General features: G+C 30.9%; 1 protein-coding gene across 4 annotated transcripts in view; it reads right to left on the reverse strand.

Annotated features, from left to right (window-relative positions):
- The window catches only part of LOC129953170 (myb-like protein AA), a 179,883-nt gene that overhangs the window by 141,741 nt on the left and 24,760 nt on the right, over positions 1 to 13,382 (reverse strand). For 2 of the 4 annotated variants that reach the window (XM_056066028.1, XM_056066029.1), the window contains exon 3: positions 840 to 864. The exons of the other annotated variants lie outside the window; for them this stretch is intronic. The gene's annotated coding sequence lies outside the window, so the exon portion shown is untranslated. The remainder of the gene's footprint in view (positions 1 to 839; positions 865 to 13,382) is intronic. 4 annotated transcript variants of the gene reach the window in all.

Raw genomic sequence — 13,382 nt, forward strand, 5'->3', positions numbered from 1 at the left:
GAGGAACACAAGTGGTTTACTTTTTCATATTTATTGCATTTATTGTCATTAATAATAACTCTCTTGTATTATAGAAAAATATACCCGCACTTATACTCGTACCTAAATATCATAATGTTGTGCAGAGATTTTGTTCAATTCAAGAAATTTGTATTACTAAGTTGGAGTTTGTATAGGTACTAGATGTGTTGTCTAGCAAATAGGCACTATCGACTATCTAACTATGAACTGACTACATTGAATATTGATGCTACTCTACTCCTGTACATAAGGTAATGCGAACCGGTTGCGCTACATGATGTAATTTTGTTCAAGTTGCGGGTTGTCATTCTCTTGTTGTTTTTTTGTTTTTTCTTTGTATTATAGTTTCTCATATTTTTTTAACGTTTTATTATTTCATTTTTGTCTATAGTGATTTACAGTGCGTAAACAAAATGAAGAAAATCATGATTTTTCTTAAAGAAATGAAGTAACAAAAATAAAAAAGAAACAATAAAACTCAACAAAAAGTTGAAGTTGCACTAGGATATCGAATCAATGATAATCAACAAGAACAAATATAGTTTGATAACATTTTCTAAGAGACTTGAATGCTAAAAAATGAAAGAAATCTAAAATGAGAATTTGTTTGTTTATAATTTTAGTTTTGATATAAATTTAGCTTACGAGTATTTTCGAGTTATAGAAAATCAAAAACTAAATGGGAACATTTTGACTGAAATCTTTTAATTCATAAAGGAATATTCTACTATTAGGATATTTAGTTGAAAACGTTAAATTTCAAAACCAACTCTCCCTGTCCTTGGTAGGTTTTTTTTAAGAAAGAAATTGAACCTTACCAGAATTTTTTCCATTAAGATTTACCTGAAATAAAAAATTATTTCATTAGTATTTAAAAAGCAAAACATAAAAATTGTATTTACGAAATAGAAAAAATGTATGGCTTTGCAATGCTTCAATGAGATCAGTATAGAGATCAAAAGTGCAGAAGTTTATTTTTATTAAAACAAAGGTTTTTTTTAAGAATTTCAACGACCAATTTCTTGGGGAAGTTCTAAAATAAAATAAAACTCGATTTAGTAATTCTTGGTTTATCTATGGAACGCTATTCTTAAAACACTTAGAACGCGAGCAATTTTTTTTACATCTAATCATGGCTGTAGAACTCGGTTAAATTCATTTTTGAGTTGAACAAAATAAAAAAAAACTGTCAGTTTTCGTTGGGCAATTATTTTACCATTTGGTTTTGATATTCTCACTTTTTCGAAATAAAAATTGTGCTTTCGTATTTTATTGATTTTCCATTTAATATTTGTGTTATTTAAAATTATTCCACATATATTAGGGCACTGAACATCTTACTCAAATAAATATCAAAAGAAATTGGATTTGGGTCCTGCAATCTCGAAAAATCAAATTATGCTTGCTGATATGATATAGAAAGCATTATAATAAAAGTTTCAAAGAGTCCTGTGTTTAGTAGATTCAGCCAAAATATTATTGTCGAGGCGAAAAATACCACGATATTTGTAAAAGTTTAGTATTTTTAAATGTCGTCCGAAGTAATATTGATTACTTTTCATTGTATGTTATTTTTCGACATAATTTAAATTGCTCTTATGTCTATTTGTGCAGACTCAATAGTAGTAGACATTATAAACGGTTATATATATGTAGACATAATGTCCTCCCACCTTTTGATGTAATTAGTATGTAAAATTGAAATAAAGCCCACGAAAAGTAAAAAAGTTTAATGGGTTTAAGTGCCTATGTTTATTTTACACTTTATGAAGCAATTTATGAACACTGGTCCACAACAATTTACATTACATTCAGCTCCTATTAATGATTTATTACCAAACAGTTTAAATTGATGTATTTTCTTAAAATATTTAGTTATTCCCCATAAAATGTACTTTATATGTTATCCAAAACCGGAATTCATTCAAAACTTTGATCTTTGGAAGAAGAATTAAAAACACTGTTTAATCGAGTTCTAATATCCTGGATCCAAATTCGAAGGTCTTATAAATCGAAGTTCTATTTCAAACTGATATCTAAATCAGAGTTCGAAAGCTTGAGAACTTAATGAAGGAATAAGTTAGAACATCAATTGGCATTAAAATACTTATTCAAAATCCCAAAAAAATACAAAATTCACTTAGAAAATTGTAAAGTATTTCTCGCAAGTATATTTGCTATCCATGAGCGGCACTTGCATCGAGGTACTCGGTATGTGTATCACAGATTCCTCTTATAAAATAATCTCATATTCAACATTGCAAAACATGTTGTTAGGAAGTTAGGATTTCTCCGGCGGAGCAAGGAATATTTCACCACTTCTGACCTGGCTGTAATTTCAAAAACTTGAATATTACTCGCATATTTTGGCAAATGTATGTCTTTTGGATAGGATAAAAAAAAATTGAAAGTGATAGGTGATAGAACTATAACCGAAACATTTACATCACTCTAACACCGTCACTATGCCTCTTGTCTATCGTTGTTTTACCGATATTTTTTTTACAAACAACGTTTTGTCAAATTAGCCAGTTACATTCCTACTCTTAAACAATTTGGAAGCAACACTCGCACTTAAAGTATAGGAATGCCCATCAGTTTAACCTTGAGCTTAATTTCAGACGACGTACTGTCAAGTATAGAGATTCTTCTATTTAACGGAACATCTAGAATGTGAAATGCTCTACTTAACTCGATTTCCCTCTCATTTTGATAATCGAAACTTTAAAATTGTCCCTAATATCCCATTTAGTCCTATTTGCCTAAAAATCATACTGCGTTTAATCTTTAAACATGTTAAGGGTATTAACTAACCCTGGAGTGTCTGTTAACATTATGTAATTAATTTATAAAAACATAAGAGATTAGGAATTTTGAAATACCAAAAAGCTGTGAAAAAAGATTCCAAAAGTGCCATTTAATGAAATACTTATCTACATGCATATCTTCTTCATACCGCCTTCAATTCACCCTTTAAATTTTAACAAACAAACATAAAATATAAAAACAAACATTTTGAATCATTTTAAAACTTCATTTGACGGACCATTTCAACCTTGTGAAAAATATTCTAAAGAAATGCAAATATCGATTTCTTGAAAACATGTCACAATAAATCTTGCTTACATATATGTATCAACAAATTAAAAAAAAAATCTTAAATAAGTACTCAAATACTGTAATAAAAAAGAAAACCTATAGTATTGAGGAGAAAAACCAAAAAATACCAGGTCGTTTCAAAACCACCACCGCACCGCCCGTATCAGTTCAAGAGGGAAATCGAAAATTAATTTTAAAAAAAATCATTTCTTCTGATGGAAAACATTAATTTTTTTAAATTTAATTATACCTATTCATTCTATTTCATTTGATTTGCAATTGAAACAAATTTCATGCAAGTCGCAAAAACATGGTCGCACAATTACGCAACATTTACATTTATATAGAAATATAGAAAAATGGAATTTTTCATTTTAGTAGTGGGGGGGGGGGGGGTGTACGCAGGGTAAGAGAGTGTATTTAAAGGAGTCTCCTTTCCATAATTATTCATACTTACAAGTGTTTGTATTTGTGAGATGAAAAACACAACAAATCAAACACAAATAAAAAATACAATTTTACAAAAAATAATCAAATTTAATTCAAGAGTCACAAGCATCATGTATTCTCGTATACATACATGTGACATGTGAGTGCGAATTGAGAGATTTTATTTTGTTTTTCTTTTATTTTTTTACTATTTTTTTATAAAAAGAGATAATAATTAATTGGTATACATACTTCCAAAGTATCTTTGTATTATTTTATTTTTTTGCCGCATTTAATTGCTTACAAATCAAGTTTCTAAGTGCCTTTCGTATTAAACAAGTGTTATCGCGTATAGAACAGTGAAAATCGACGTAAGGCACACAGGGGCGCTGAAGTTATTTTGCGCCTCGGCTGATATGCCTAAATAACGCTTGGTAAGTACCAAGTACTCTCAACCCTTTATCAATAATTGTACCTGCATTATGTTTAAGATGTCACACAAAAAAAAAACTTTTAAATTTTGATTTTGATTGGATTGCAAAATCAGTTTAATTGGTCGATGACTCGACCTGTTGTGCTAGAAAGTATATACAAAAAGAGACTGGGATACGACCCACAATGATAAAAACACCCATCCGTGCCCGTCTATTTATTCGTCTAAAAGTTCTCTTTAAGACGAAAAAAATTGAAGTCAAAATCTGTCTTCGTTCTGATAAAACATATGTAGGTATATTTTCTTGTTTTGTAAAAACAATTGAATTTTTCTAAAAAATTAACTAAAATTTAGCATAAATAGTTTGTAAGGAGATTTTTAAGCGAAACCCAATTTTTACCAATTTTAGTTGCATTTTTGAAAACTTAATTTTAATAAAAAACTGACTGCTTACAGAATGTTGAAAATAATATTGTCTAATAGATGGAATATTTATAATTTTTGAAAAAAATATTTAAGTCGAATAACTTTTTTATTTCTTATATAAACAAATACAGATGGGATTTTTCTAAGAAAATTTAGAATTAAATCATTGTGACGATGTTAGTCTTAAGAATATTAATTTGTACATTTATGTATGATTAAGAAAATAATAATAATAAATCATTGTGAAGTCAATGCCTTCATTTGTTCACGAGATATCAAGAATCGAATATCAATTTTTGTCACTTGTGTATATTATTTTTTGTAAATTTTAATTTTCTGAAAATTATTTTACTGAATTTTGAATTTTTGGAAGAAAATAAATTTGAACAAACTTTTGGTAAAGTTTTTAAGTTAGGTTTCTGTTTTTTGTGAAAAAAACTGTCAATTCGATTTTTCTCGAAACTGATGTTTTGACTGGATGATTTTTAACAAATAACAAAAATGCTTATGTGGTACTGCAAACGTCAAAAATTGGCGTTTTGGAACTCTGAGCTTCAATATTAAATTTTAATTTTATTATATTTTAATTTTATTACATTTTTCAAACATCTACGCCTCCCATCTATGATGTAGGTATGATTAGGGTGGGCTGAAACTATTTTTTTTTATTTGATTTACAATACCTCACAAAAGTTGTTAAATACCTTTCTGAGTAAATGACTGAATAAGATTTTTACAAAAATATCTTCCGTTCGAGCATTCCATTCAAACTTTTGAAAAGTTGCGAAAATTTGCTCGTCTTCGACTTTTTTTTAATAACTAAATTTACTATTATCAAACACAATATGTCCTAATGTTGAATTCAGCGTATGAGGAACCTAAAAAAATTGAAATCAGTAGTTTTTCAACAGTAACTGACCACGCAAATCGTGTAAAAAATGGTACTTTTACAACTTTTTGCTTAATTTTGGACAAAACTAGTAATGATAAGAACCGCTTATTTCAATCTCCCACCGAAGCTGCGGTTTGAACAGTTCATATGGTCGTATTCTAAAGTAATCATCGAATGTAAAAAATCATTTAAAACTAGTTTCCGTCCGGGCAAATTTTATTTTACACTGGTTACTCTAGATCATATGACCTGTTGGGGAAAACCGGTTCTTCCCAACTCTCCCCACTCTTCACCCGAGTGTTTCTCTTTCTCGTCTAACCTTCCTTCCCCAGTTCGTTTTCAAGGATTTTAAATACCAGATTCTTGGTAATCTTCGCTATTTTCCAAATAATAAGCTCCCCAATTACGAAGATGTCTTACTGTGCTGCTTCCAAGTAAGGTAACAACATAAAAATGAGCTTTAGTGAATTAGCTAATAAGGTTGCTACAAAGAATGAATTTGTATTCAAAAGCTTCAATTCCTTCGGTGCAACTTATAATAAGTACCAAGATAAGTACTAAAAAATCAGAAAATCTCTCCATCGTGACATTTACAAAGCCGATTTCAAACGTGATTCTGCCTTGTTTTTTTGATATGGCTGCGTGTAAATGTCCATATGGCTGCGTGTAAATGTCCAATTGTCGTAAACTACACTTGTAAAAGAACTAAAAGAGAGTGCAAATGCACGATTTCAATAAACTGTTATTGGGAGAAAGCCAACAAAATTCCAGCTATTGAACAAGGTGGTTGACTGCGGCTAATCGAGCACTCCGACTTTATGTAAGCATGGAAATACCCTCTGAAGAGGTTAAACAGTTAATACATTTTATTTTAAAATCCTACATGACACTCTGTGGTTCAAAATTAGAAAAGTTTACAGATGGTCCTAAAATTGTTTTTGAAACCATCAGAACATCAAGGTATCTATCTCAAAACTTGCTGCAAGTCATTGACCCTGTGATTGAGCTGAACGCATTTTTAGCTCATCCCGAAAATTTGCTTCTGGCAATGATAGTTGATGAAAGTAGATACATCAGAGAACTAGGCCGAATTCGGAAAGAACGATCGCTTATGAAGCGAAAGCCAATTCGAAATTTCAACCCTCCGAGGATAAATTTCGTTGATATAGACTACACCGACATGATTTGTTGGGACACATGTAAACTTTCTCCTCTACCCCTTTTAAGGAGGATCACGGATAAAGAAACAACTGATACACTCTGGCACACTTCTGACACCTGCTTTTGATGATTTTTTTTTGTCAGACACAAGCAGTAGAACGGTGTGTAAAGCCCGTTTCTGAAGCTTCAAACAAGTATGGAGTAGACGCAAGAGATGGCTTGATAAGAACCACCTCCTTGTCACGGTCCTTTATCCCTGAATTTTTAACAAAATCGGACTTTAAAGTGTAACAAAATTGTTTGTTTTTTGTTTAATTATTTTTTTTTCTGATTATAGTTATTTGAGAAAATTAACAACTTTTGTGAAGTATTCCGAATCAAAAAAAAAAAAAAGTGTTTTTTCAGCCCACCCTAATGTTCCTTTTAATTTTTAACACTAGCTTAACAACTATTTGTCTATGACATATAAACAATGTCTACATTTAGTTCTCACAATTATGTTCTTAATCTAAATAGACTTGCTGTTTTTCTTAAATGTTCTACAATTTGTTGTGTTATTAATTTTGTTTCCCTTATGATTTGATTATATTTAAAAAGAAAAATGGAAAGCTCACATTAGGAATACCTACCCTTACATCAGATTGGATGAATTAGATTATTTTGTATGACATTATTGTTTCCACGTTAATGTCAATGGTGGCCGAATGATCTAATGATTATATTTAGATGTTAAATAAAATGCACGACTGAATCGCACGAACTTGCGCATATATCCAAAGAGTCGTTTTAAAAATAATTACTTTATTTTAATATTTAAAAATTTACCAACAAAATAAGTTAATCTTCAAAAATTGAAATGTCATTCAATTTGTCAACAAAAAAGCTTAGCCTTGTTAGTAAATTTTGTTTTCGAAAATCCTATTAAATCGGTTGAAAAGTTCCTGAGAAAATAATGGAGTTGAGTTAGATTATCATAAAAATCGATCGGATGGCTTTTGAGAAAGTTCGAATTTCGACCGAAAAATTTGTATGTGGAGGTCTACAATTTTCGGTCTTAAAAACATGAAAAAAGCCGAATCTGATAAAAAGAAAAACCTTAATTTTTAAGATTTCGAATCTATTCAATAATTATGAAGTTCGTATATATGTATGACTCAAAACAACGCAAACTTTATAAGTTGTTAAATTTATGGAAGTTGCATACATTTATTGGAATGTATGCATGTAGATTTATTATTATGCTAATCTTTTTTCTTGCTAGGCTTATACTCATTTTTTAGAGTATACAATTTTTTACCTTTAAAGTTACTTTATTTAACCACGAACTTTTGTCTAAGTTTATTATTTTTTAAATTGTGAAATCACTTTTAATGAACAGCTGATTTTTCAATTTATAATTCAGAAGGTGGTCGTTGTGGTCAGTTTTGTTTTTAATGATACACTTCAACAAAAATGTTTCATTTCTATCAGGAACATTTTTTAATGATCGATATAGCCAGCACATCAATAAAATTCTAACGATTGGTTTTTATGATAAAAACCAACGAAAACTATAACTGGCCCCTAAGTTCTAGAGATACAAACTCTGTCTGATAAAGATCTGATTTGTCTGAGTAGAGTTCAAGCTTTAGTTTTCTTGTGTCGTGAGTGTAAAAAACACATAATATTTTTAAATTTATCTGCAACACTTTACTTCATACATATATACCTAACAATAGTTTTGAGAAATTTGACATAAGGAAGTTTTTGAAAAAGAATATTATCAATACTTAACATTACAAATAAAAAGAAGAAATTTAAATTGAAGACTATAAGAGCACCAGGAATATCAACAGTACAGACGTTTGAACTTAAAACAAAAGCCGAACATAGAGGAGAAAGAGAAATAAAATCCATCAGTTTCTTTTGGTTGATACATCTCACGTTCCACATCGCATTGTCATCATCATCGCAGTCATCAAATCACTATTTAGCTAGATGTGGATTTCCCGTCCCTGTATCGGAGATTGTCTATTTGATCATTTGATGTGTGTTTTCTTGCCCCTTTTGACTATTTGTTGTGTTTCTATACTTGTTATTGTTGTATTCGAAGGCTGTTTGTCTGTCTTTCTGTCCAAGTGGTGAATATCTTTGAATTGCACTGAACTACAACGACAATGCGGTAGCGGCATCGGCATCGGCATCTTCAGCGTCGTACCTTTTATCTGTAACCAACAAAGTGAACCTACCCAAAAGAGTGTACAAGTACAAGCCCAGTTAACATTAACCGCACTCTTTGTCTCACTCTCTTTCTCTCTCTCTCTCTTTCTAATGCCGCTTCTGTTTTTCTGAAGCGAAAGCTTAACAGGCCCTGGCGGTACACTATGGTCCCAAAAGAAAAAACTCGTGGCAAAAAAACACATTCGATGATTATTTTTTTATTTCAAATAATTGCAAGCTCGGTTATAAATAATAATATATTAAAATTTTTTGCTAAGTATATGTTGAATTTAAAAACTTTTCAAACTTTCAAACATTCACATTGAATCAAATATTGTTTATAATTATTATTTTTCTTATTTGCCAACCATAACATTGATACAATATGATTAAATTAAAACTGTTATTTACTTTTTATTTGATCCTTCGAGCCGGATGGTAAAAATTCGAATGAAATTAATAAAAGTTTATTTTATTCAAGTTTTTGATATATTTTTATATTAATTGATCATCTTTACTTGGCTTAACTTAAGATCAGAAAATAAAGCTCTTAGTGTTCTTCTTTTCTAGCAACCTCCCAAAGGAAGAATGTGAGTACTCTTTCAAAATAGAACGCTCAAAATCGTTTGCTAAAGTGCTCGGCATTGCATTGGAGCTCTATAAATCTCTAAGTGGCGACCACTGCTTTCGCATGTCAAAAGAATCTTCCAAGCATCTTGTTAACAAGGCGCTCGCTGTTGTCAGAAGTGTCACCAATATTTGAATTGTTAAGACCATCTGCTCAAATAATATTTCAGGAACTCTGGTCATCAAACTTAAATCTTGCAGTAATCTGAAAGATGGGCAAGTACAGACAAAAACATTCGTTTTTTTAATTTGTATTTTTGCATCTTCTGTCGAGTTGTGTGGGGATTTGTTGTTGACTCGCTTCTTTAGACAAAATCGCAGTGCAAAATCCAATCGCGAAACCTCATACCAAACATACAATTTATAAAACTAAAATCATTCAATGCCGACATTCGCGCTCTTAAAACTAACCATTTCCTAAAACATCAATACATTTTTTTAAAATAACTTTTCCTATCTTATCATAGAAAATATTCACAAGATTAATCTACATCCTGTAATCTCCGAAACATTCGCAATCGTAATGCAGCAGTATTAGATACTGGAGTTTTGGGATCTTACCAGAAAGATAGTTTTTAAGTGCGCTACATGTTTTAAGTTGCAAAACAACCACTGCTTTGCAGCTAATGGATGACATGCCATGGCAACTAATATCACAAAGCAATTTACTTTTGCACAAAAGTAGTGAATATGCTGGAATGTTTTACATATAAAACTGAAACTCGTTCCAGGGGGTTCGGGATATTCAGGATTGAACAACCTAAATCTAACCTTCATTAAATTCATTTAATCAAACATTCACATTCAGGCACGAGTACGATAACTTTGGCGCCGAGATATAATAACGGTTTTTGGTAGAGGGGCTTAATACAAGCATTTTTTACTATGGGAGGGGGGGGTCTATCTCCCCCCGTTTAGGCGGTAGGGGCAATTTAAAAAAACATGTACTTTAAATGGAAAAAAAATAATTAAAAAATAACGGTAATACTTACAATTAAGTATTATACCTTTTTTTAAAGCCAACACTTGTGTCTAGTAGCTTGTTTTTAAATCAAGTCAAAACTATGCATAGTTTGCGAAAAACACTGTTTTAAACTCAAAATTTGGTAAAAAAAAATGTTAAAAATATGGTTTAGAGTGTAATATTTCAAAACTTTTAGATTATCTACAATTTTTTTTTTTAGAATACATTGCCCTTATTTATTTTTGATCGAAAACTGAAAACTAGATGATTTTATGTCTTTTAGTTTTTGAGAAAATTGAAAATAACCACAACTACTATTTTAATAGACATAGACATAGAAACATCTAGTTTTCAGTTTTCGTTAAAAAATAAATAAGGGCAATGTATTCTAAAAAAAAAATTGTAGATAATCTAAAAGTTTCGAAATATTACACTCTAAACCATATTTTTAACTTTTTTTTTGACCAAATTTTGAGTTTAAAACAGTGTTTTTCGCAAACTATGCATAGTTTTGACTTGATTTAAAAACAAGCTACTAGACACAAGTGTTGGCTTTAAAAAAAGGTATAATACTTAATTGTAAGTATTACCGTTATTTTTTAATTATTTTTTTTCCATTTAAAGTACATGTTTTTTTAAATTGCCCCTACCGCCTAAACGGGGGGAGATAGACCCCCCCCCCTCCCATAGTAAAAAATGCTTGTATTAAGCCCCTCTACCAAAAACCGTTATTATATCTCGGCGCCAAAGTTATCGTACTCTCCCCCACATTCATTCAAATATTATTTATAATTTATGTTCCTCAAAATCCCACTTGAAGTAAGTATTTTTCAAATTTTCAGTAAACAGTGTGATTCGAGATATAAGAGCTACCATATTCTGAAAGGTCATAACCTGGTCTTTTATGAATTCAGGAGTGACCATCTTTTATGGGAGCCTCTGTATAAAAGTGCCTCACGTGAAAACTTATATTCCTTGACACTTTTTTTGAAATTTTAGGAATGCTATTAAATATTTACTTTGATGTCTTATTTTGTTAATTAATATTTCTTAGGAACTCTCACTTAAAAAGTCAATGTTTCAGAAACACCTGATACAATAATTTTCCTTAATTTTTTATACTAACCCATACAAAAATTTCTAAAAAGGGACAACATTTTGACAATAAATATACGCTTTAAAGTTTATAATTTTGGCAAAGAAAATAGTAATTTGAGACCACAGTGGCACTGATATCACATAACTTCATCGCACCGCGCAATTCATCGGGAAAGCATCATTCGCTTGTGCATTGCAATGCCCCAAGATTAATTTAAAGGAAACGATCAACTACTGTACTACCTACATACATATACAATATGTGTGTAACTTCAAATATTCCGGAGAGGTTATGGCTAATGTTTCAATTGTTGACAGATGGACACATGTTAAAATGGACAATGACTGGACGGGCTACCCCAAACAATGGAACATCAAGATTTGCTCAGGCACTTGTTGACATATGGACAGACAGAGAAATCAATGACTTGAAGGTATAGGCAAAGGAATAGGTAACCCTCCCTGCCTACTCGTGTCTATATACAGCTTTAGCCAAAATAATAGAAACATTCTTTATTTTTGAGTTAAACAATATTTCTTTTAACTTGAGTAAAGCTTAGAATTCACTAAGAAATTTTATGAATATCTATGTACATACAATAAACTTTATGACTTTATAAGAATAGCTAAAAAGAAACTTTGTAAGCCATTAAGAGATCTGAATAAAAAGTATTGTATTTTTAGTTTAAATCAACTGTTTCTATCTTTTGGTCGGCCAATAACAAGGTTTGGTGGAACGGACTCCAAAATCTTAATAAAATAAAATAAAAACCTAAATAACAAAAATGTATTTTTTCGCCTAACTGCTAAAAACAACAATTTATATTTAAACTTTAAGTTTTGTTCCTATAATTTTGGCCACAGCTGTATGTACAGGTTCAAAAGAACAATCGCAAACTTGAAGATAAAAACAAACTAAAGCTTTACTTTCCTTATAAGATGTGCGCTGTGTAAAGCGGTATGTTTCATTGTGTAATAATTGGGATGTTTGAGAGGAGTAAATACGATAATATCACCTGTTTGAATGTATCTGCTCACATACGGCAATAACCGAATCGGGTATTTCTGTCAAGTTAGCACTACTACAAATTTTAGGAAACTGTAATGAATGGATTAACTGTCGTGAATTTATCGTGAAAGAAAAAAGTTTGTTGCACTTATTTTTTAAAAAATTGGCCAAGTTGGCCCTACCACCAGTCAAAAACTGATAATGGAACTCAAATTGAAAAACTAAGTACACAATTAATTGTCTCCAATATATAAACCCTGTAATAAAAAAAAACATAGGTTAGGTATAATTGTGCTAGCTTTGCTTGAAAAATTCTACTTTTTGGTGGTATTCATAGGAGAGTGAACATTTTTAAGAAAAAAGGGGCGCGAAAAATGTTGGTGTACCAAACTTATTAGTAGACATCTTACGACAATTGTTTTAAAAAATCCTTGGTAAAAATGCTGTTAGAACGCATACGTAGTTTAGGTTAAATAATACTAGATTTCCATGAAAACACTTTTTGGGAAGTTTTTAATGATAACGAATATTTAATTCAGTTAATGAGACTGTGAACTTTTACAACGTAGCTTCAGTTTTTCGGGCAGAACTGGCCAGGCAGGCGGTGATTTTGTTCTTAATATTATTTTCAACTTTACAATGCAATGAAAACGATTAATTAAATCATAATAATGGCTGAATCACAAACACGCTTCAGCTTCGGCTTCGTCTATGTTACGGTGGGCCTGCTTCGAGGTTGCTTTGAATGGTATTTCTATTATTTCATCCCTCCAAAGAGCAAATATTTTGTGTGTTGACATTTTTTTACAGCAGTTGAGCTGTCAGGCAAAGCAAATGTTCAGATAAATGAACTAGAGCTTCCGTTTGGAGTCACATTACGTTCTTTCCCTCACGATTGTCAAACGAAACGTGAGGTTGAAGCTCCATTGTGATAGCATGCATTGAATTCCTATGGCTGAACTCGTAAACGTCAGGTGAAGCCGTGTTTGTGATTCAGCCATAATGTTTTTAGTGCGTCACCAAG

This window comes from Eupeodes corollae, chromosome X, assembly GCF_945859685.1.
Source record: "Eupeodes corollae chromosome X, idEupCoro1.1, whole genome shotgun sequence".
In the NCBI taxonomy this organism is placed as follows: Eukaryota; Metazoa; Arthropoda; class Insecta; order Diptera; family Syrphidae; genus Eupeodes; species Eupeodes corollae.